Raw genomic sequence first — 25,144 nt, forward strand, 5'->3', positions numbered from 1 at the left:
ATAGTAAAATACATGTGCCTATTTTTTGATCAGTTGACCAGCTATCTGCCCAATCAGGTATCCATGTGACAGTTCGTAGCTCTTGAGAGTATGGTTCCTCTCAATCATTGCATGACGCAGCGCAGAGCGCACCTTCTCCACACTGACTGCACCTGTACTGTCTGCCGGCCGTGCATTAGAGCGTGCACGATCAGCAACAGCTCTCCTATGGACACTATGACCACGTTCAACTCTGCCACCTGCATCGCCGTTGAGCAAAGTGTCGAAATGATCGCTTGTTTGTGCTTCGTGAACACTCTCGCCTTGCACGGCAGCACCATTGTGCTGGAAACATTTACCGCGAGAAGCGCGATCATTAGACAGCCGATCGTCATTTACAAAAGGCAAATATTCCCCTTCAGTCAGAATCGGCGAACAACATTTGCAACAAATCCTCACGGTACAACTTTGTATTAGCCATCTGGCGATTTTCTCTCATAAATCTCACCATTTACACTCACGCTATGAAATTAATTGCTTCTGCATCAATGACATGAGAGCTCATTTGCTCTGCTATTTCCTCGAACAATTTGAACAGAAACATGATGTAATGTTGGTTTAGAATCAAAGTACTACATGTCTGCCATCTAGTAGAAGGGAATAAAATTGAGATATTACACCATATAAGGAACTACAGTCTATTTTATTAAGTATGACGTCCAGTCGCAATTTTGCGACTGTGGAGCTTAGAGGGTTAAAGCGCTATATAAATAAAGGTGACTTGACTTGACTTTTGAACAATATTTGAGAGAAATAGGCCTTTTGTGTACACAGAAGAAGTCTTAGATCTCTGAGTTCAGCTCATGACAAATGGGGACAAAAACAAAAAAGTGTTGCTTTTATAATTTTGTTCAGTGTAGGTATGCACTGACATCTGCAAATTATCGAAGAGAAAAATGGCCAAAAATGCGAGCAAAAAAGACAGGCTATATATATAAAAAAAACCGTAAACCGTGATCTTGGGTTGTTTACACTTTGTGGTGAATTCTGTGTGGTCTGCGTCTGCACTGATTAGTTGTGGGCATTTCCGTTAATTGTATCAGCATCAGCTGCCACTCATTACTCATCCTCTATATAATGGTTTGTCTCACGTCTAGTGTTTGTGAGATCTTTGTTTCATGTCGTTGTGGTTACCCCTGTCTGGCTACTGTGTAGTTTGCATTTGGATGTCTGTGTTTACCCAGAACCTCATCCACTCTCCGAAAGATTACTCAGCCACGGACACTTACCTTCGGCTCTGTTCCCCGCAGTTCCTGTGCCACTCTCTCCTGCTGCCTCACGCCGTCAACACCCGGATTCTTCACCTTCCCTCCACTACCGTCTGGATTACTCACCGCCTTACCATCCCTCTGGAGTGTAGCTGTGTTCATCATCATTGTGTGTCTTTGTCTTTCAACATCATCTCATTAAATTCATTAACTCGCTATTGTTTCCAGACTGTCCTTTCACCAGCCGTCACAGAACGATCTCACCAACATGGAAGCAGCGAGCACCAATACCCTCACGGAATTCATGCACCACAGCAGCAAAAGAATGGATCAGCAGCAGGAGAGCATCTCGAACACCGGACGCGCTTTCCAATCGCTGGTGGCACAGGTGTCCGAGCTCACCCAGCAGATACATCAGCTCACGTCTCCCACTGTGCCCATTGCACCGCCTGTGCCGACCGTTCCCCCGGGGATTCCCCAGGACCACTTCCGGCCAGAGCCGCAACTTCCGGCGCCGGAGAATTACGCTGGTGAGCCAACTTTTTGTAGAACATTCCTTAACAAATGCTCGATGCATTTTTCTCTGCAGCCCCGCACTTTCGCTACAGAAGAATCCAAAGTAGCATTCACGCTCACACTTCTCTCTGGCAAGGCTGCCTTATGGGGAACGGCGGTGTGGGAAAATCGTCATCCGTGTTGGCCTCGTTCCACCTCCTGTCTGCTGAGATGAAGAGAGTCTTCGACCGGGCCGCGACCGGCAGGGAGGCCGCCCAACCCCTCTCGGAACTCCGACAAGGACATTCATCTGTCACCGAGTATTCCATCGAGTTCCGCACCCTGGCGGCCGCGTGCCAGTGGAACGAGGCGGCGCAGTGGGATAGATTCCTGCATGGGTTATCCGACCGTGTTCTGCAGGAGATCTACCTCCTCGAGCTGCCCCCTACTCTCAATGAACTCATAGACCTGGTGTTGCGGGTGGAGGCCAGGTTTAATCGCCTGGGCCGCCAACACAGTCCTTCCAGACCTTCATTCTCTCCCAGTAGGGGGCGCTTGAGTCAAGAGAACACGGTCGGTCCTGTCAACGAACACGAGCCCATGCAGGTGGGTCGAGCTCGGCTGTCCCGGAGGGAGAGGGAACGGCGGAGATCCCAAGGACTATGTTTATACTGTGGAGGCTCTGACCATAACATCTACTCATGCCCGGTTAAAGAACCCAGCCCGGTAGTAAACCTGAGGCTACTATCGGGTGGGATCTCCGCTGAGAAGTCCTCACCTACATCATCGACCCTCCTTCCGGTGAAACTGCGGTGGAGAAATCAACATCACGAGTGTCACGCTCTTCTGGACTCCGGAGCCGAAGGTAACTTTATGGATTCTTCACTGGCACATCACTTGAACATTCCTGTCCTTCCTGGGTCTCTCCCCATCCATGTCACCGCACTCAACGGCCAGGAACTGCCTCACGTCACCCATCATACTGAACACATCACAGTCATCACATCTGGCAACCATCAAGAAACCATATCCTTTTTCCTAATGGACTCCCCGGTGTTCTAACACTGTCACATTGTGGAGTGAAAGATGTCATGAGTCTTGTCTGGTTTCTGCTTGTCCTGTTGTTTCTGTTTCTGTCTTTCAGAAGGAGACCATGGCTTTGCCAAACGTGCCCGTCGAGTATCTGGACCTGAAGGAAGTGTTCAGTAAGTCACGGGCTGCTTCTCTTCCTCCGCATCGTCCCTACGACTGTGCCATAGACTTAGTGTCAGGTAAATCTCCGCCTAAAGGCAAGTTATACTCTCTTTCTATTCCTGAGAGGGAGGCCATGGAGAAATATGAAAATTTCTGACTCCTTAGCCTCTGGGTTTATCCATCCTTCCTCTTCTCCAGCGGGGGCGGTGTTCTTTTTTGTGGGTAAGAAGGATGGTTCTCTGCGACCTTGCATTGATTACCGATAGCTGAACAACATTACTATTAAAAATACTTATCCATTACCACTCATGTCTTCAGCTTTCGAGAGGTTGCAGGGAGCATCTGTATTCACAAAATTGGATTTACGTAACGCTTATCATTTGGTCCGCATCAGGAAGGGGGATGAATGGAAAACTGCCTTTAATACCCCTAGAGGGCACTTTGAATATTTGGTGATGCCGTTCGGGCTCTCCAACTCGCCTGGGGTTTTTCAAGCACTTGTGAATGACGTGTTGAGAGATATGGTAGATCAGTTTATATATGTTTACCTGGATGACATACTGATTTTTTCTTCATCTCTCCAGGAACATGTGCAACACGTCAGACGAGAGCTCCAGAGGTTATTAGAGAATGGGCTTTTTGTCAAGGCGGAGAAGTGCGTATTCCATGCACAGTCGGTCCCCTTCCTAGGGTATATCGTGTCATCTGAGGGAATACGAATGGACTATGATAAGGTAAAGGCTGTGATATATTGGCCATCTCCAGATTCCCGTAAGGCCCAACAGCGGTTTCTGGGGTTCGCCAATTTCTATCGGCATTTTTTCCTTAATTACAGCCAACTAGCCTCACCTCTGACAGCCTTGACCTCCCCTAGTACTCCGTTCAGGTGGTCTGACGCAACTGAGGCTGCGTTCTCTAACCTCAAGAACCGCTTTGTTTCGGCTCCCATCCTTGTCGCCTCTGATCCCACACGGCAGTTCGTGGTGGAGGTCGACGCATCAGAGGTGGGGGTAGGAGCAGTGTTGTCCCAACGTGCTGCTTCAGACGATAAGGTCCACCCTTGCGTCATAATTACGTTCGGCAGGAGATAATCGATGAGAGAAAAAATTGGCAATAGAGAGTTGTTGGCGGTCAAATTAGCGTTGGAGGAGTGGCACCACTGGATAGAGGGTTCAGGGGTTCCCTTTATTGTTTGGACAGATCACAAGAATTTAGAGTACATCAGAACTGCCAAAAGACTCAATTCCAGGCAGGCTCGGTGGGCACTTTTTTTTCGGCCGTTTTGAATTTACCCTATCATACCGCCCGGGTTCCAAAAATGTTAAACCCGATTCTTTGTCACGTCTTTTTGATCCCTCCGCCTGTCCCGCTACTCCTGAGTGTATTTTGCCTGAGAGATTAGTAGTCTCAGCACTCGTATGGGAGGTCGAGTCGAAGGTCAAGACGGCCTTAGAAGGGGTAATGCCTTCTAAGGTCCGAAATTGTCCAGTGGGGTCATTGTTCCAACATGGCTTGTCATCCAGGGATAAGTAGAACTAATGGGTTGGTTAGACAACGATTCTGGTGGCCACATATGGCTCACGATGTCCGCGATTTTGTTTTGGCTTGTTCAGTTTGCGCCAGTGGTAAGTAATCTAACCGACCTCCTGATGGGCTTCTTCAACCGCTGTCTGTCCCTTCGAGACCCTGGTCACATATCGCTCTAGATTTTGTCACCGCCCTCCCGCCCTCTAATGGCATGACAGTCGTTTTGACTGTAGTGGACCGGTTCTCGAAGGCGGCACATTTCATTCCCTTGCCCAAATTACCGACAACCAAGGAGACAGCGGTTACTGTTTTAGATCACGTCTTTCGGCTTCATGGCCTCCCGGTAAACATGGTTTCAGACAGGAGATCCCAGTTTATATCCAAATTTTGGAAAGAGTTTTGCAAGTTATTAGGAGCGTCAGTTAGCTTGTCGTTGGGTTATCATCCCCAAAGCAACGGACAATCTGAGCGAGCCAACCAAGATTTAGAGAGGACGTTGAGATGTTTGGTCTCCAAGAATCCTTCTTCCTGGAGTCAACAACTCTCTATGGTGGAGTACGCCCACAATTCGTTGCCAGTGTCAGCTACGGGCCTCTCTCCGTTTCAGTGTAGTGTACCAGCCACCAGCGTTTCCCAGTCTGGAATCTGAAGTCGCGGTCCCCTCCGCTCACGCGTTTGTCCAGAGGTGCCACCGCACCTGGACCAGAGCCCGTGAGACTCTGCTCCGGGTGAGGGAGCGCACTAAGGCCAAGGCCAATCGCCACCGGTCAAAGCCTCCCGTCTACGTCGTTGGTCAAAAGGTGTGGCTTTCTACAAGTAACATTCCATTGCGATCCGTTTCTAATAAACTAGCTCCCAAAATTATCGGCCCGTTCACTATCACCAAAATCATTAGTCCGGTGACAGTCCGCCTCAAACTACCTCCTGCGTACAAGAGGATACACCCCGCCTTTCATGTGTCCAAAATTAAACCTGTGTTTTATGCACGTATTAATCCGCCTACTCCGGTTCCCCCACCAGCGCATCTCGTAGATGGGGAACCGACTTATTCGGTTAATCGCATTCTGGACTCGAGACGGAGGGGACGAGGATTCCAGTATCTGGTGGACTGGGAAGGTTACGGTCCGGAGGAGAGGAGTTGGGTACCTGCTAGGGACATATTGGATCACTCCCTTATTGATTAATACAATCAGCAGGTAGGCCCTTCTGGGAACTCCAAGAGGAGTTCTTAGGGGGGGGGGGGTACTGTCAAGGTTGGTAAACCGTGATCTTGGGTTGTTTACACTTTGTGGTGAATTCTGTGTGTTCCGCGTCTGCACTGATTAGTTGTGGGCGTTTCCGTTAATTGTATCAGCATCAGCTGCCACTCATTACTCATCCTCTATATAATGGTTTGTTTCACGTCTAGTGTTTGTGAGATCGTTGTTTCATGTCGTTGTGTTTACCCCCGTCTGGCTTCTGTGTAGTTTGCGTTTGGATGTCTGTGTTTCCCCAGAACCTCATCCACTCTCCGCACGATCACTCAGCCACGGACACTTACCTTCGGCTCTGTTCCCCGCAGTTCCTGTGCCACTCTCTCCTGCTGCCTCACGCCGTCAACACCCGGATTCTTCACCTTCCCTCCACTACCGTCTGGATTACTCACCACCTTACCATCCCTCTGGAGTGTAGCTGTGTTCATCGTCATTGTGTGTCTTTGTCTTTCAACATCATCTCATTAAATTCATTAACTCGCTATTGTTTCCAGACTGTCCTTTCACCAGCCGTCACACAAATCCACTCTTGCTATTTTAATGATGGAAAATGGTCCGTGCACCGGGCACATTTTTGGAATGGGTTGTCCCTATTCTCTTAATAAGTAAGGGGCGTAACGTTCAATAAACCAATCAGAGTGTCATCTCCCATTCCCTTTAAGAGCGAGATGAGCTCGCACCATGGCATGTCACTATTTACATGGCGGAATTTGTTGTCGGAAAAGCTGAACACTTCTCAAGCAAAGAAACCGATTTACTAATGCGCGAAGTTAAAACGCGCGAGCAGATGATCTATGGGACAAGCAGGAATCCACCAAAGCTCCGCACAATGAGTTAGTTAAAGGGGGGGGTGAAATGCTCGTTTTCACTCAATATCCTGTTAATCTTGAGTACCTATAGAGTAGTACTGCATCCTTCATAACTCCAAAAAGTCTTTATTTTTATTATATTTATAAGAGAAAGATAGTCTGTACCGATTTTTCCCGGAAAAACACGAGCGCCTAGAGGCGTGACGTGTGGGCGGAGCTAAAGAATCACGAGCGCCAGTAGGCTTTTGAGTTGAGAGCATGTGGAAGCTGTGACACAGATCCAGAGGCTGAACTTTAACAAGAGCAGCATCAGCAAAGGCGGTATGCTATGTGGTATGTACTGAAACTGTATATATTTGCTTAGCGGTTTTGGAAAATGACTAAGTTCCACTTTATGTCGTCTTTTTTTTATTTATTTTTTTTAAGCTGTACATGTGGAAAGTGCAGTTTGATGACAACATGGCATGTTGTTTACTTGATGTGCTTACGCGCTGATAGCTAAGTTAACAACAAAGAGATATTTGAAGCAGTTTTACTCACCGCATGTGGTTCCAACACACAATCGTGACCCTTTTCCGTTGGGACTGCATTATCCTTAAGAAATAAACAATGTGCAATCCGAAATGCAGGGAACAAACAAAAACACTTGCACAACTCCGTTGATGCTCTGTAAAAATAAACTCCATCCACTGGTCCCTTAATGCTGTTTCTCTTTTGGTAATCTGTGCAGGGTTGTCTTGCCCTGGCAACCAAAAACACACTTCTTTTGTGACTTTTCGCGACGCTCTCACTCTGATCAGGCTGTGCTCAGCCTCTCTCAGTGCTCTGCTATACGGGAAGAGCTCTTCTTCTGCCGGAAGAGCGCGCACTTAGGACCCATATAAGGAAATTCCGCTCCATCTAACGTCACACAGAGCCATACTCGAGAAAAACTTTCAGAAACTTGTGACAAACCGGAAGAGGTTTTTTTGGAACAAAAATATTCCTTCAAGCGTACAACTTAATTTTTTAAACTTTGTCCATGTTAAGCATGGGAATCCAACTCTTTAACAGTATAAAAAACTCAGTATGCATGAAATAGCATTTCACCCCCCCTTTAATAAATATGTGTGTGTATTGGCACAATTGTTCAATAAATTCGCCAATTTCATTCATCATTATAAGTAGCAATAGGCTGAATAGCAAATAGGTAGCCTAATTCTAATACATTCAATGACTATCCATCCTTAAATTTTTATACTTATGTAGCATACACAATAATATTATTTCACTGTAATCCTTTTGTTTTTAATATTTGGCATATTTGTGTGATGCGCATCCCTGTGTGTAATAAGCAAAGTCAACGCGCACTGTGCTGGACGGTAAAATGCGAACAGCGCCGGACTGACACTAGCAAACACACTTGCACTGCGCCTTGCGTCGCATTGTGCCGGGTGTATGATAGATACCTATATAGGTCACTCAGTGACCTAGAACTGGAATACATTGCAGATATGTTCACTGAATATAAACCTAACAGACCACTCAGATCATTAAAATAGAGTCAGTTAGAAATACCAAGAGTTCACACAAAACAAGGGGAGTCCGCCTCTAGCTACTATGCCACTCGCAGTTGGAATCTGCTTCCAGAAGAGATCAGATGTGCTAAAACACTAGTCACATTTACATCTAGACTCAAAACTCATCTGTTTAGCTGTGCATTTATTGAATGAGCACTGTGCGATGTCCAAACTGATTGCATTGTATTTTACATATTAAATTAATTTTATGTAAAATCATTTTCTATTTCTTTCTTAAAATCATTTTAAATAAGTCAATTTTTTTATATTTTCAAAGTTTTAAAATTGCTTGTTTTATTTTTGTTCTTCATGATTATTTTACTTTATTTTATGTAAAGCACTTTGAATTACCATTGTGTACGAAATGTACTATATAAATAAACTTGCCTTGCCTTGAAAATCACTGTTTTTTTGTATCTAATACAAATCTTTTATTAATATCTCCATTGTATTTTTTTGTGCTGTTGTTTGTAATTAAAATATTCTTATTTTCGTTACTTTTGTTTGAAAGTATAGTTTTTCCATAAACATAGCACATAACGAACTGTACCGAAACCGTTATCATAAAACCGTGATACAAAGCGAAACGTGAAAAAGTTGAACGTTTCACCCCTAGTATCAATGTAGATTAATGCAATTTTAAGATGAGAACAAAACATGACAAAATATATTAAATAACTTACAGAGCTCTTTTGCAGGTTTTGATGACTGCTGATAATCTAATGAGACACTCGTCTGATTTCTTGAATTTCTGAAGCTCAAACTCCTCCAGCTCCTTGTCTGATGTCAACAACACAAAGACCAAAGCAGACCACTGGGCAGGTGAAAGATCAGCAGATGAGAGACTTCCTTTGCTAAGGTGGGTCTGAATGTCTTCCACCAGAGTTTGGTCGTTCAGTTCATTCAGACAGTAGAACAGATTGATGGACCTCTCTGGAGACAGATTAGACTCTAATTTCTGCTTGATGTACTGAACTATTTCCTCTTTGCTCTGCTCATTGTCTTCTTCATGTGTCAAAAGACCCTGTAAGAGTCTCTGATTGGACTGGAGTGACAAACCAAGGAGGAAGCGAAGAAAAAGATCCAGGTGTCCATTATCACTCTCTAGTGCTTTGTCCACTGCAGTCTTGAGCAAATCAATCATGGTTTCACTTTTTTCCTTTTCTGTAGAGTCTTGATCAAACACATATTTCTTATTGAGGTCTAGAAACAGATGTGCATAAAGGGCTGCAATAAACTCTTGAATGCTCAAGTGAACGAAGCAGTACATGGTACCAAGAGTGATCCCTGTTTCCTCCTTAAAGATCTGGGTACACATGCCTGAGTACACTGATGCCTTATAGACGTCAATACCACAGGCTTCCAGATCTGTGTCATAGAAGATCACATTGTTTTTTTCCAGCTGATCAAATGCCAGTTTCCCCAGTGAAAAGATGGCATTTTTATCCCAGGAAACATCTGGTGTATGTTCTCCATCATACTTTCGTCTGCTCTGCTGGATCTGAAATCTGAGGAAGTGTGTGTACATTTGTGTCAGAGTCTTAGGAGTGTCTTCAGTATTTGACTCCTGCAGTGTTTTGGAGACATCATCAGCCTGATTGTGTTTCTCCTCTAAAATGTTCTGGAGAACAGTGGCTGAAATCCAGCAGAAGACTGGGATGTGGCACATGATAAAGAGACTCTTTGATTGTTTAACATGATCAATGATTTCTTTGGCCTGATTCTCATCCGTGACTCTTTTTCTGAAGTACTCCTCCTTTTGTGCATCATTGAATCCTCGTATCTCTGTCAGCCGGTCGATACAGTCAGGAGGAATCTTACTGGCAGCTGCTGGTCTGCTGGTGATCCAGATGAGAGCAGAAGGAAGCAGATTTCCCTTGATGAGGTTCGTCAGGAGAACATCCAGAGAGACTGGTGATGAAACATCAGACCACGTCTCATTATCCTTAAAGTTTACAGGAAGTCGACATTCATCCAAACCATCAAGAATGAACAAGACTTTGAATTGATTTCTTCTTGTAAGCTTCAGTCCTTTTGTCTCTGGGAAAAACTGAGTTATAAGGTCCATCAAACTTAGTTGTTCTTGCTCCTTTAAGTTCATCTCTCTGAATGGAAGAGGAAATATGAAGCTGATATCTTGATTTTCTTTTCCTTCTGCCCAATCCAGAACAAACTTCTGCACAGAGACTGATTTTCCGATTCCAGCAACTCCTTTTGTCAGTACAGTTCTGATCTGCTTGTCTTGTTCAGGTGCTTCAAACAAATGTTTGCACTCAACCTGTATCTCCTGTGATTCATGACGTCTGGAAGCAACTTCAATCTGTCTCACCTCATGTTCAGTATTGACCTGTTCACTACAACCCTGAGTGATATAGAGATCTGTGTAGATGTTCTTCAGAAGTGTAGAGTCTCCTTGCTTTGCAATTCCTTCAAACACACATTGATACTTCTTCTTTAGGCTACACTTTAGCTGATGAATGAAGATCAGCTCATCTAAACAGAAACAAAAATACAGATATTGTTTAATCTTATTTTCTCTCTGCATTTATAAGTAACAATCTAACAGATGATCATGAGTCTCTTACCTTCTAGAGTATCAGCAGCTTCATCTTGCTTCATCTCTCTCAGGAAGTAGAGCGTGAGATCAAGAGCTGCTTCTTTCATACTGCATCTGTTCTCATTAAAGTCCTTCACAAAGTATTGCAAGTTCTCTTTTTGTAAAATTTTCTTAAACTTTTCCAGTTCTTTCTTCAGAAATTTGATCACTTTGCTCTCAAGATCCTACAAAGAAAAGAATGAATGAGAGAAAAAATTCCTATATTTGGTCAAAATTATTTATTCAGTAATTAAAAATATTCATCAAAAATCAAGTTGAGACAAACATTACTTTGTTTTAAATATTAATAAAAATAGGCTTTCATTCTTATTTTATAGGTTCTTAAAAAGAAAAAAGTTGAAATAAAAGTTCTGTCACACTCTTATTCATTAACATATTTGTTTATTATAATTATTAAATGTTTTTGAAAATGTGTTTTATTACCTGGAAGATCTGCAGGAGACTGTCTGTAAAATTTGTGCGGTTTCTGTGAGACTGTAAATCTGGATCTAATGTTTCACACTGAAACCTGATAGTAAATAAAATTATTAAAATACTGCATTTTTACGAAAAAAAAATATATATGACCAAAGTATATTTTAAAGATTTTAGCAAAGAGAAAAACAATAATTAAGTGATAAATTTATTGACTACAAGTAGTTGTATGATAATTATTCACTGACACACTTTCTGACACAGTCTATGTTTAAAGAAAAATCAGAAACAGATCAAATACCGTTTGGTTCGTGATGTTGTTTCTTCACTGAAGTATGGTCCTTCTTCCTTTGACTGGTCACTCTTCACAGACACAGAGCTGGACACATGTGAGTCTGATCTTACACTAATGACACAAAGAACACAACACTTTACTACAGGAGCTCCTTCAGTCTCATTTAAAGAGCTTCACTGTTGAGGATGGTAATGAAGCACAGTATAGACATGCATTTGTTCATCTATGACTATGGATAGATGGAAAGACATATTCATGTTTGGCTGCATGATCTATTATCATGGTTAATTTATACCTCCTTGTGTCTGCTTGTGTGATTGTGTTACTGGAAAGAAGCTCCAGACTGAGTTCAATAAAGAGGAAATCAGTCATTTATTGTTTTATTTTATTCATTTCTATCACAAGCATCTTAGTGGAGAAATAAGCCAGCACAACATTATAATGTCAAAGATAATAAATACCTTTTGGTTTATTGTATTTTATGTACAGTGTATTTAGGGTTTTCTTTCTCATCCAAACACACAGCGTCTCTACAACATGACGACAACACTACAACTCATTGAAGCCTCGTTTTCTCTTTGTGTAAACCTTTGAACAGCATTACGCTAATATTTCACATTGTGATGCACACATTTGTGAAATTAATATCTGGACTTCAGTCAAGGCATTTTAATCATTTCTGGATCAGTGTTCTCTGTTAGACAGAATAAATCACTTTGCAGGAGACTGTGACCTTTGTAACTTTGAAGATCTTACACAAACAAATACATTACACACTAAAGGAAAATGAAAACATTCAAAAACATCTTATGACCCTTTAAATTAAGTGTGAAGTCAATTTTAATGTCCGACAGTAAATTTATGACCTAAAAACCCTAATCACTGATGTGGAATAATTTACTTAAGTCCATATCCAGTGCTGAAGAGTGACTGTAAATTGACTGTAAATGATGATGATTTTGATTTTCAATTCTCAGATATTTATCATCTATTTGGTTACTTTTTAAATATGTCTATGTTATTTTTTTATTAGGAAGTAACGAAGCTCTGAAGTTGTGCAAATAATTTCTAAACATAAAACAAAGGTGTTGTTTTTTTTTTTTTTTTTCATCAATCCTCTGAAAGTGCAGCAGTGTTTAAAATGCTTCTCTGAAAACAGACTCAGTCTTACCTCTGTTTCTGTGAGAGACTCATCTTTCCTCTCTTCTCTGACAGACTGCAGCTAAACTGTCATTGATCAGCACTGGCTTGAGACAACAATCTGCTGTTCAGTGTGACCTGGAGATGAAGAGGTTAATGAGATCAAGAAATATGTTCAGTTAGCAGCAACAGCAACAAAACACACTATAAAATAAAGTGAGTTACAAACAAATGCACTGCCATGTAGAATAACCAGATGATCTTAATGAGAAATTGCTGGTTTAAAAACACTTTCGATTTCGCGTCACGAAAACAACAACATAAACCAGAAGTGAAATACGGAAAAACCTTCAGAAATAAGTATTTGTTTGCTAAGCTTGTAAATATAAAATGTTTTCTAGGTCATGGCATGCATCAAATCCAAAGATCAACGCTTTCTCTTGCTATCTGCGTGTTTTCTGCAGTTACTTTCGTTTCCTTCTTCTTCGTGGGGTTTACTGGAGAGTCTCGAGCGAGCTGAACAGTTACTGCCACCTGCTGTACTGGAGAGAGGATATTACACCGAATACATTTAAACACTGCATTATTATTTTCACTGTTATCTATCATATTCACTTCAAATGTCACACATGCAGAGATTTGTATTTATTTCTTACTTTAAATTATTTTTAAATTTAAATTCATATTAGGGTACAGTATTAATACTTGTTTCTGCTTCTTTATTGTGTATAGGTTCAATGTCCAACTGGTCTTTGATTCCATCGTTACTTTGTCCAGCTGAGGGTTGAAAAGAGAATCATCCCATATTAAAGACTAAAAAAGTAGTGTTCCGTATTAAAAATAAAAAAATAAAAGAAAATAATAAACAATAGGAATGTACAAATTCAGAAATAAATTGGTTAGAAGCAAATAACATGGTTTAACAGACTATAATGAAGTCTGTTATATTATCAATTCTTCACATGTACAGTACATAAATACAGAGAATTGAAATAGTGTTACTCTCAGGCTCACGGTGCATAAAGATAACACTAACAGTAGAACCTAAAAATACAGATAGATACAGATTCAATAAAATAATAAACACAAGCTGTTTGTTCTTCAGTGTGTTTGGTTCTGCAGGGTTCTAGATCTCTCATGTTCTCTCTGTCCTTCAATAAACTTTGTCTCTGCAGATTTATCTTCTTCATGATGATTTGATGCTTGTACTTATGGGCTGAAATAAAAAATAAATAAATAGATTATTATTTATCTTTTCTCCTATTAATATATAGGCACACACACACACACACACACACACACACACACACACACACACACACACACACACACACACACACACACATATATATATATATATATATATATATAAAACGTACAATTAAAAGACCCCAAATATAAAAAAAAAATTAAGCATTTAAAAATTGAAGGAAGCAATGAATTGAGTTAAACTTAATTAAGTGTTCTGGTTTTGTGTTTTATATGAAACACGGTTCATCACAGATTAATAAATAAATACTGTTGAGATAGCTGCAAATGTCACAATAGGCTTTAAACCAGGGGTGTCCAGACTACAGCCCGCTATCACTCATGTGCTAGATATTTATATTTCACTACTGTAGTACATTATAAAACAGTGTGCAATAATATAGTGTGTTTAAATTATCATACTTAAAAATAGTATTAAATGAATGCAACTTTACTGGGACAAAAACCTCCCTTCACTTATACTGCTAACCAGGGTTCAAAATTACAATTGTTTTCTAAAGTTACCAGCCAATCAGAACTTCCACTAGCCATTTTTATTTTCCCGTGAAAATAAGATTTTATGAGTGCCACTGAATGCATTTGATCATTTTATTAACATTGTTGGCATGAAAAACAGATATAAAGTACAATGCATACAACAAAATCTGCACAGAAAGTGCAAACACTTCATATATCATTTGAATCACGTCTTCAGAGCTCTTCTTCTTCTTCAGAGCTCTTCTTCTTCTTCTTCAGAGGTGCCGTCAGAATCTGAGCCACACTCTGTTCCTTTTGTTCGGTGTTTGTGCAGAAAGTCAGGCCTGCGTGAGCACAAACTGTCAGCGTGCCAGATGTCAATGGCTGTGTTTGGATCAAAGTCTCTGATGTCAGGTCAGCACAACTGGGTTTAAGGAGGTCAGAGAAGGTCTCATCTTTTAGGCGTGAGCCCCAGTCACTCTTTACCTGCTTCATAACACTGAACCCTCTTTCACAGTCAGCTGTAGATACAGGGATTGTGAGGAGAGCATCAGAAACATCAAGGACATCAGGACATGACGGCGCAGTATTCTGTTCACAGTAGACCAGGTCTTCTCAAAGCTTCCTGCAGCAGGCTGAGGCAGAAAATATGCTTTATGCACTTGCAAACAATTATACATTTTCAAATGCAACTTTAGTTATTAAAAGATGGCATCACATTTGGATTGTGCCTTTAACAAATTACATTTACTCTGATTCCTGATAAACAAAATAAAACTGTCTCACAATATTAGACCTTTCTATAGAGCTTAGGAACTTTTCAAGCACTTGTTTTTTTCTCAAACATCAAGTACCTCCTGCTGTGTGAAGTTCAGTCTTGAGAACTGTCCATTGATCAGGGATCAACTCCACATTCACTCCAGCAGACAGTAAAAGAGGTCGGAAGTGACTGATGAAGATTTGCTCTTTACATGTGAATTGCTAACCTGAACTGGTGTCTGTCTCTGGCCAGCACTGGAAACTGGTCAGCCGCATCTCCTGCAGGACACCACTGTTTACATCACTAAATCTAGCAGTGGTGAAAAGAAAGCAAACATTAAATAATCCATCTACACTGCTGGTTTTAGTAGGCTATAAATGAACATACCTCCTCCAAGTTTAGTAACTTCAGCGTTGTTTACCCCTGTCATTACAGATGCTCCATCTATGGTGATTGCCACTTGCTTGTTTCTCCATTGAGTGCTGACTCCACTTCCCATTATACTACACACTGCTTCAGCTAGATTTGCAGCATCTGGCTTTGAATGTAAATCAGCTTTGACCTTGCCCTCAGTGGCACTTGTGACGTAGACCATTTCTTCTTCCATCACTGCACTGTCCAGAGATCATCTGACATGACTGAGATGAACTTGACATCTGATAATCTGGCCCTCGTCTTTTTTCTCTCATCCTCTGCTATGTAGTGAATGAACTCTTTTGCCTGGTAGTCATCTGTAATTCTCTCCTATCTTCAATCCTTTCTTTCGGTCTACCCTGAAATACATTTTTATGTAAATGAAGCCACTGTTAGCACCTACAACACAGTACATTTCATTGAGATTTCTTTATTATTATTTTTTAACTCCCAAACGTAAAGTTTCATCCTTGTCTATGGAAGCACTCTGAATTGTATTAAATGCACTGTTTTGCAGTGGCTCTCCTGATGTAGAGTTGGGATCCACCTGAAGTCTATAAAAGACTGAAGTGATGATGAAATCAGATACAGCTTCCAGACCTGAAGAGCTCTCCGGCTCCAGAACCATCGCTGATATTGCCTTGAGCAAACAACTCACATTTTTACTTTATCTAATACTGACACAGTAATTGTAGAATATTTGTTCTGCTTACTTACTAATTGTAATAAATAAACGGACTTGTAGTAGTATATAACACATTGATTTATAGCTAAGAACAGACCACGGAGAAGTCTTCTGTGACCTGTTTTGTGAAGATGAACTCAGACGCTTATGAGATAGAGCAGATCTGACTTACTTTACCTCCCTGAGAATGTGAATGTGAATGTGAAGTGACATTCAGCCAAGTATGGTGACCCATACTCAGAATTTGTGCTCTGCATTTAACCCATCCAAAATGCACACACACAGAGCAGTGAACACACACACACAGTGAGCACACACCCGGAGCAGTGGGCAGCCATTTATGCTGCGGCGCCCGGGGAGCAGTTGGGGGTTCGATGCCTTGCTCAAGGGCACCTAAGTCGTGGTATTGAAGGTGGAGAGAGAACTGTACATGCACTCCCCCCACCCACAATTCCGTCCGGCCCGAGACTAGAACCCACAACCCTTTGATTGGAAGTCCAACCCTCTAACCATTAGGCCACGACTTCCCTTAAATAAATAAAAAAATAAATAAATAAATAAATAAATAAATAAATAAATAAATAAATAAATAAATAAAACAAGGTAGAAGCTGTAGGAAACTTAGCACAATATATGTCTTAAACATCTCTAAATAATACAGTTTTTTACCTTTTAAAGTTTAATGTTTGTTTTTAAGGCAATTAATTGGCTCGCCCAAACCTATATGATAACATTGTACGACCAAACTCAGTTCAAAGGTCACTGAGATCTAGGGTTGCCACCTTCAATACAGAAAAATAAGGGACGCCTGGGGGGACAAAAGGTCCGATGACGTGCCAGTGGTGGTAAATCACAACTTAAAACATGTTTTCATAAAAATATGAATTGCTAATGAACTTTAGTAATTGTATAAGGTGGCGTGAAAACAGACTTCGGATATAAATATTTTGTCATTGTTTGCAGACAGTAACACCATCTAAACAGTGAAACCACATAATAAATAACCGGTCTACAAACATTTCTAAATTCATTTAAAACACACATTTTTCTTTATTATTATTATTATTGTTAAGTTAATCTATTTTATATAGTTTATTGTTAATTCTACAGTAGCCTATTGATCAGTAGTATCAGGGCTGGACTGGTAATCTGGCATACCAGGCAAATGCCCGGTGGGCCGATGCACTTGGGGGCCGGTCGATATAATATTTTTTTATTTTTTATTTTTTTTATTGGACAACGACTGGCCCATACAGCAGGGACAGCGGCCCATTGGTTAATTTTCCATACTGACACTGGACTGGCCCAATCATCTCTTAACAGGCTCCACCCCTCCCCCTCCATTTCTTGTGTCAGATGCAGTCAGTGGCTCAGTGCAGAAACAAAAGCGTAATGGGGGGTGCGGAGAAGTTGCGGGCCAAAAAAATAAAAATTCTAGAGGTTGATGCCTCAACATGTGCAAAAATAACCGACATGTTTAGTGCTGTAGCTTCAGTTTCCAAGCCTACAGTACCTGACGACATTTTGCAAGAATATATTTAAGTATATATTTTCTCATGTTTCTAATGAATTTCCAATATTATTTATATGCAATATTAATGGTGAGTGAGTAATTTGAATATCATATATATTATTAGGATGTTTTGTGTGAGTAATTTGGTAGTATAGTTTGTTTTTCTTTTTTATGGGAAGTATCTCAACAATGAGAGCTAAATGTTGTTTGGTGTCATATTAAAGAGGGGTTTGTGCTCTTTAAAACAAAGTAGCCTATACTTGCAATTGTAAACTATTTTTTCTGCTGTCTGGTTCATTGGAAAAAAAAATCTTTTTAGAATTAGCAGTATTCTACATCCACATTCTATTGTGTTCTAAAGGATTAACTAGCTTTTATAACATGGAGCACATTGTCCTGCTCTTCAAGAATACAGGACTATATAACCAAAATGGATCCTTACTAAGTGTACTTTTAATAACTCTTCCAAATAATTGTAATCATCTCTCTCTTTGTCCTTATGTATAGTCAAGCCAGGTTGAGTTAGCAGTGGAGAAGGGCACCTTTGATCACCAGGGAGTCAGTCAAGAGAGAATGAGTACACTGGTCCACTTGCTCTGGGACGCTGGTCCATGGCACTTAGTTCTCAGCTTTGTAGGGGTTTTTGGGAATGGAACGGTAGATATGAATATATACAGGGACCACAAGGATGGTGTACTGGTTGGTTATGTTGGACCGATTGTGATAGGCCGGTCTGAGCAAAAATGCCAGAGCCCTTTTTTTGTCCCAGTCCAGCCCTGCCTTTGACCGAATTTGAAGTAGTGCTTATATCTTCACCTTGAAAATGCCAACTTTTCATCAGATTGCTCCTGACTCGCCATCTCTGCTGCGAATCTCTGTGTAGCTGTTGCGTGTGTGTGTGTGTGTGTGTGTGTTTGGCGCCGCTGACGCAGCCGCGTGTGCCGGCATGTGTGTAAAAACACTGGCTCTGATTGGCTACCATGAAACACATGACTCTGCCTTAGCCAATCACAACCGCTTATCTCGTCATTAACCCACCTGCTCACTCCCTGTGTGAGCCGGGGGTGCGTTTGGATTACATAATTTATTAAATCAATGCATAGTAACGCACCGCATTTAACGTTCAGTAACGTTAACGGCGTTGTAACGACGGGAAAAGTAATTAGTTAGATTACCGCGTTACTGAAAAAAATAACGTCGTTACCTAACGCCGTTCTTTTAAACGCTGTTATTCCAAACACTGCTCTTGTCTGGTCTTGTGTTGTCATCGGTTGTGTTCTCGTGTTTGTCCTTACTTTAAAAAAAAAAAAAAAAAAAAAAAAAGATGAGACAAGGACTCAAACAGAAAGCAAAGGGCTTTACTGAATAATAAAGCTTTATTATTCAATAAAGCCCTTTGCTTTCTGTTTGAGTCCTTGTCTCATCTTTTATTTTTAGGCAAACAAGCCAATGAAATGTATGAAAAATGAAAAGCTGTCAGAGATCATGCTGCACCTGCACTACATGTAGCTGGACAGATGATGCTTCACAAATGGATTTTTGCAGACATGGTGAAATTAACCGTTTGTTGGAGGAAAACAGGAGACTGAAGGAAGAGCTAGGCCAAAAGAGAACGGATAAGGTATTTTTTTTAATGTGGCTGACACTCGCTCCGAGTTAAAACAAACCAATATACCGAAGCAATTCATTTACTCAAACAGTACACTGACTGAACTGCTGTGAAGAGAGAACTGATGATGATATTGGGTAATGTGGTCTTGGGTGACGGGATGGGGGGCTTATGATATTAGACTTCGTAGCCTATAATAAAAGATAATGAATTTCAAACCTTAACTAAACATTTTTATTCAAAGATCAACCGTCTGTCATTACTCTTTAGTCTGCCACAAGAAACAGCAACATTAAAATCATGAACTCAAATGTCATTGTAAAAAATAAAATAAAATAAAATAAAGACTGCTGTAACAGTGCGTAAATCAGACCTTTCTGTAACACTTAACGTTAATAAGCTTAAACGAAAATAACGAAATGGGGACAAAAAGATCATAGTCTTTGTGCATAGGCTATAGATTAATTAGATAAATGAATATCTAAATGTGTGCCTTGCCGTCTACGGTATTTTTTTAGAACTTAGAAAAAAGATGCTGCAGCCAATGAGCAGCCAGCGGGGGCTGCAGGACGACTCAACCTCCGCAGACAGTTTTTAATGTTTATCAGACAATAAATACTCAAGATTTTGCTTTAGTATAATTTTCGGGATAACTAGGGCCAGATTCGGGAGTCGGGAAAACAGTTTAGATTCCGGGACTGTCCCGAATTTTTCGGGACGTCTGGTCACCCTTCCTGAAAGAGCTGCATTACTTCATTAGCTTGAGTCTGACCTGCAGTGATGTGATTAAAATTTGGTGAGGTGTTAGTCAGCGAATCATCTGATTCTGATCTCGTTCTATCAGTATTCAGAGATTGAAGCCAAGTGAACATGTTAAGTGTTGTTAACTGTATTTGATTTTTAACCGAACAGAGTATACACTCATAACGAGTTTCACACACCTTCTCCGGCCAAGTTGAGTTGATTACACGTAACAGTGGGAAAAGCGACACATGCGCTAATCATTTGTGAAACTTAAAGATGAATGGAAAATGTAGTTTCTGCTCTGGGTGGGATGAATTAGGAAGCTTGCATTGTGAAGGGCGCTCTGAAAATAGGCAGTGCAGGTAAAAGATTAAAACCTCTATTAAAACAGATGTCCAAATGAGCGTACCGGTACGCTACAAGCACGTTCTGGGCGCACGGAGAGGTGGCGGTATGCTCAAGAGCTATATTTGGAAGTGGCGGTACTGAGTACTGGTGCATACCGGCCCACTTAAAGCACTGCGCATATATATATATATATATATATATATATATATATATATATATATATATATATATATATATATATATATATATATATATATATATATAAAATGAATAAATAGGCCTTTACAAGAAATAAATTTTTACTTAATAAATTAAGAAAATTAACAAAAAACTACACACAAAACTACAAACAAAAAACAAGTAGCCTAGTATGTGCAGCACAAAAGGAAACCAGACACAGAAAGAGGCATCCTATTTTTCTTTAGGCTTATTTTAAGCATAAAGATTTGTTTTTATTGTGAATGTGCACAAAAGGCAACCGTTTACAATTACGATGATCTTTTTGACTAAAATGAGAAGTTGCTTCCACAGTTCCACTGAATTAAAAAAATAAAAAATAAAAAAATAAAAAAGTAAAGTGATTGTGCTGGGGCACACAGTTACTTTGACAATGCAGTCTCTTCATTATCATGATAATATACAGTCACTCAAACATGAAAAAAATATGTTGGTTTCAGTTTTGTTTTGTTTTAAATGAATTAGTTTTGGCTTGTCGTCTGTATTGCTATAGCTTCTTATATTTTTAATTATTGTTCTTTTCTAAATGCTGTTAATTGAAAGGATTGTTGTGGATTGAGGGGAACTAAAATAGCCTATGTAAACTGTAATCCGGTACTGATTCCAAATTACATGACAAAAATTATAGTTAGTAGCATAATAATAATATTCTACCATATTGACATAAAAATACAAATAGTAATATATATATATATATATATATATATATATATATATATATATATATATATATATATATATATATATATAAAATTTCACAAAGTTTGTCAGAACATTCTGTTTTTGCTTCAAATTAGGTTATTATTAAATCAAATTATGTGTATGATTATTATTATATAACTAAATGATATGAAATTATATGTATATGAATTATTTAACAAATTAAATAACTGTAATAACAGATTTAGGTTAAATAAAGATGTCAGTCTTTTTAGGAAACAAATCAAAGAAAAAAATAAACTAATTCTGTTTCTAATATTCTGAATGTTGCTCAAAAACAATATATATTGTGTCCAGTTTTTATTATTTTTTTTATTTTACCCAGTCATTTAAAAATAAAAAATTTTTTAAAACAAAAAAATATGATTTCACATATCGTACCTAAACACGCGTAGAGAACATAATTAGAACTAGATACTAAATTAGTTAAAAATGCCTATCCACATACAGCTATGATTTGCGAACCCGCTCCGAACTCCCGAACTGCGATCCCCAAACTGACTCAAATGATTCGTGATCCCGCTACGAACTCCCGAACTGATTAAAATGATTCGCGATCCCCAAACTGACTCAAATGATTCGCGAACCCGCTTTGAACTCCCAAACTGACTCAAATGATTCGCGAACCCGCTTTGAACTCCCGAACTGACTCAAATGATTCGCGAACCCGCTACGAACTCCCGAGCTCCCCCGCTTTGAACTCCCAAACTGACTCAAATGATTCGCGATCCCCAAACTGACTCAAATGATTCGCGATCCCGCTCCGAACTCTCAAACTGACGTAAATGATTCGCGAACCCGCTCCGAACTCCCAAACTGACTCAAATGATTCCCGATCACCAAACTGACTCAAATAATTTGCGAACCCGCTCCGAACTCCCGAACTGACTCATGATTCTCAATCATTTCAGAGCTGTAACAACAATACTATAAAATATATATTGTGTCCAGTTTTTTATTATTTTTTTATTTTACCCAGTCATTTAAAAATAACACATTTTTTAAAACAAAAAAATATGATTTCACATATCGTACCTAAACACGCGTGGAGAACATAATTAGAACTAGATACTAAATTAGTTAAAAATGCCTATCCACATACAGCTATGATTTGCGAACCCGCTCCGAACTCCCGAACTGCGATCCCCAAACTGACTCAAATGATTTGCGATCCCGCTACGAACTCCCGAACTGATTCAAATGATTCGCGATCCCCAAACTGACTCAAATGATTCACGAACCCGCTTTGAACTCCCAAACTGACTCAAATGATTCGCGAACCCGCTACGAACTCCCGAGCTGATTCAAATGATTCGCGAACCCGCTTTGAACTCCCAAACTGACTCAAATGATTTGCGAACCCGCTTTGAACTCCCAAACTGACTCAAATGAATCGCGATCCCGCTCCGAACTCTCAAACTGACGTAAATGATTCTCGAACCCGCTTTGAACTCCCAAACTGACGCAAATGATTCCCGATCACCAAACTGACTCAAATGATTCGCGATCCCGCTCCGAACTCCCGACCTGACTCAAATGATTCGCGATCCCGCTTCGAACTCCCAAACTGACTCAAATGATTCGCGATCCCCAAACTGACTCAAATAATTTGCGAACCCGCTCCGAACTCCCGAACTGACTCATGATTCTCAATCATTTCAGAGCTGTAACAACAATACTATGAAACCATGATATGTTTGTTTAAGGTTATCATACCATCAAAATCTCATACCGGCCCATGACTAATAAATATATATAAATATTGTTGTTATTAACATGAAGTGCATTAAACATTACTTCAAGGTTTCCCTAACTAGGGTTTGTGACATTAATACAAAGCTAATTAATTAAATCATAAAAAAACATCATAGGCTACATTAAAATAAATAATTTTAAAACCAATCAAAATAAAATAAAATCTTTTTTAAATCTCAGGGGTACTTCAAGTAAATATATTGGATGAAAGAGGATCAGATGACAAAAGTTTGTAAATTTGTGTGTTTTAATGTGTTTGAAAGACAAACGCCTTCCAAATACAAAGTAACACATGGTTAAATAATCAACAGAGTGATTATTTAAATAAAAATCAATGTGTTCATCAGTAGTTGATGCAATGTTGAAACACTTCTTAAACCTGAAATGATTTTTATAAATCAATCTTCAAATGCTGTCACTGACAATGCAATGCTGCAATTTGGAAATAGTGGAATAACTATTAGGAATTTCACTGTTATCATATTTTTCTTTGTTTCACCAGTTTTCATATTATAGACAGACTGAGTGCATAAGTCTTTGGTGTAATTTTCTATAATAAAAAGCCTAATAAATCAGCACATTACATGAGATTAAATAAACCATGTGTATGAGTCCACATTCTGTTGCTTTGTGTTTACTGGTGAAAGAGCAATACCTGAAACACAAAAGTACATTTCTCAAATAACAACAAACTTTACGATTATAATTTAGAGCAAAAATAATTCTGATCGGTTTAGCCATTACACAACCTGACTAAAATGCTCATACATTTCATTTTCTTAAACTTGACTAAACAAAAACAGGACAGGGTTGACTAAATATGATAATTAAAATGTACATTTGAGTAAAAATAAGACTGAATTAAAAATGGCTGTCAAACTTAATACTGTTGTGTGGTTAATTAATAATAATCTTACTGCTAAAATGTCAAGTTTTCATTGAGTAAAACTAGACTAAAATGTTGAGACTTTCAGTCGACTAAAACTAAACAGGATAAGGTTGACTAAATATGATAAAAACTAACAAGGACATTTAACTGGTTCCTACATTATATTTCTCTACACTTCTTCTAATCTCACACACTATTTAGGCTGATAGTATGAACATTGAGACACAGGGCATGTCTTTATAAATGGAGAACTGAATCATTGACTCAAATGATGTATATGAAAATGTATATGAACTACTCGTTTTAACACTTAAAAATGTCAAATTTTCAATTGTGGTTTCCAGGGAAAACTTCACTCTATAATTTAACAAATTTGCAAGGTAAAAATAAAGCACCACTGAATTGAGTTGAACTGAATGTGTTTTAGTTTTTTGTTTTATATGAAACATGGTTTATCACAGACTAATGAATAAATGCTGTTGTGATAGTTTCATCTTGTAATGTCACAATAACTGATAACCGTGTTGTTTTCTGATCTTGACAGCAATAAAATGATCTTAATGTGTCAATGAACAGATCTGAAGTCATCAGTGTAATGAATGAGGTGAAAACAGGATCTATTATCATGAAATAAAGAGGATTTTGATCAGCTGATAATATTGATGAGTCTCAGACTATAAACACTCATTAAACAAGACATTCAGGATCAGCAGCAGATCAGCTCACTTTATTCTGACTGTTTGCTGATAGAAACACATCTTTATCAAACATTTTGATTTGTCCTTACCAATCTGAACACATTTCTAATGTTATTTACCGCATTCATAACATCAGAGTATTTCCACATCTTACCGTTTTCTATTTAAAGAGTTTGCTCAAAACAAAAGGTGTAAATCACGAACTACAGTACTCACCTCAGAAAACCGCTGAACTGAAGCGTGCGCGAGTGCTTACGTCATCGGCTCTACTTCTTCTTCTCTGGTGTTTATTTGCGGATGGCAGCCAAACTGTTTCATTACCACAACCAACTGGAATAAAGTATGAATCAGGATTTTTCTTGTAGGAAAAGCTTCTTCTTCTTCTTTTGATTTGATTGGTGGCTGATTTTAAAGGTGCATTAATGCCACACACGAGACTGGAGTGTGGAGCAGTGTATGACAAACTAGGACATTTAGAAATTAATATTATTCTTTCC

The 25,144-nt window shown here is 39.5% G+C and overlaps 1 protein-coding gene and 1 long non-coding RNA gene across 2 annotated transcripts in view; both read right to left on the bottom strand.

Annotated features, from left to right (window-relative positions):
* The window catches only part of LOC127987559 (uncharacterized), a 1,718,354-nt gene that overhangs the window by 610,175 nt on the left and 1,083,035 nt on the right, over positions 1-25,144 (bottom strand). The window lies entirely within an intron of this gene.
* On the bottom strand, positions 13,383-15,863 carry LOC127987642 (uncharacterized). The gene is made up of 3 exons (XR_008161298.1): positions 15,130-15,863; positions 14,762-14,910; positions 13,383-13,766 (listed from the first exon to the last, which is right to left on the bottom strand). It is a non-coding gene; the product is annotated as an uncharacterized LOC127987642 (long non-coding RNA).

The sequence above is a fragment of the Carassius gibelio genome, chromosome B22, assembly GCF_023724105.1.
Source record: "Carassius gibelio isolate Cgi1373 ecotype wild population from Czech Republic chromosome B22, carGib1.2-hapl.c, whole genome shotgun sequence".
NCBI lineage: Eukaryota > Metazoa > Chordata > Actinopteri > Cypriniformes > Cyprinidae > Carassius > Carassius gibelio.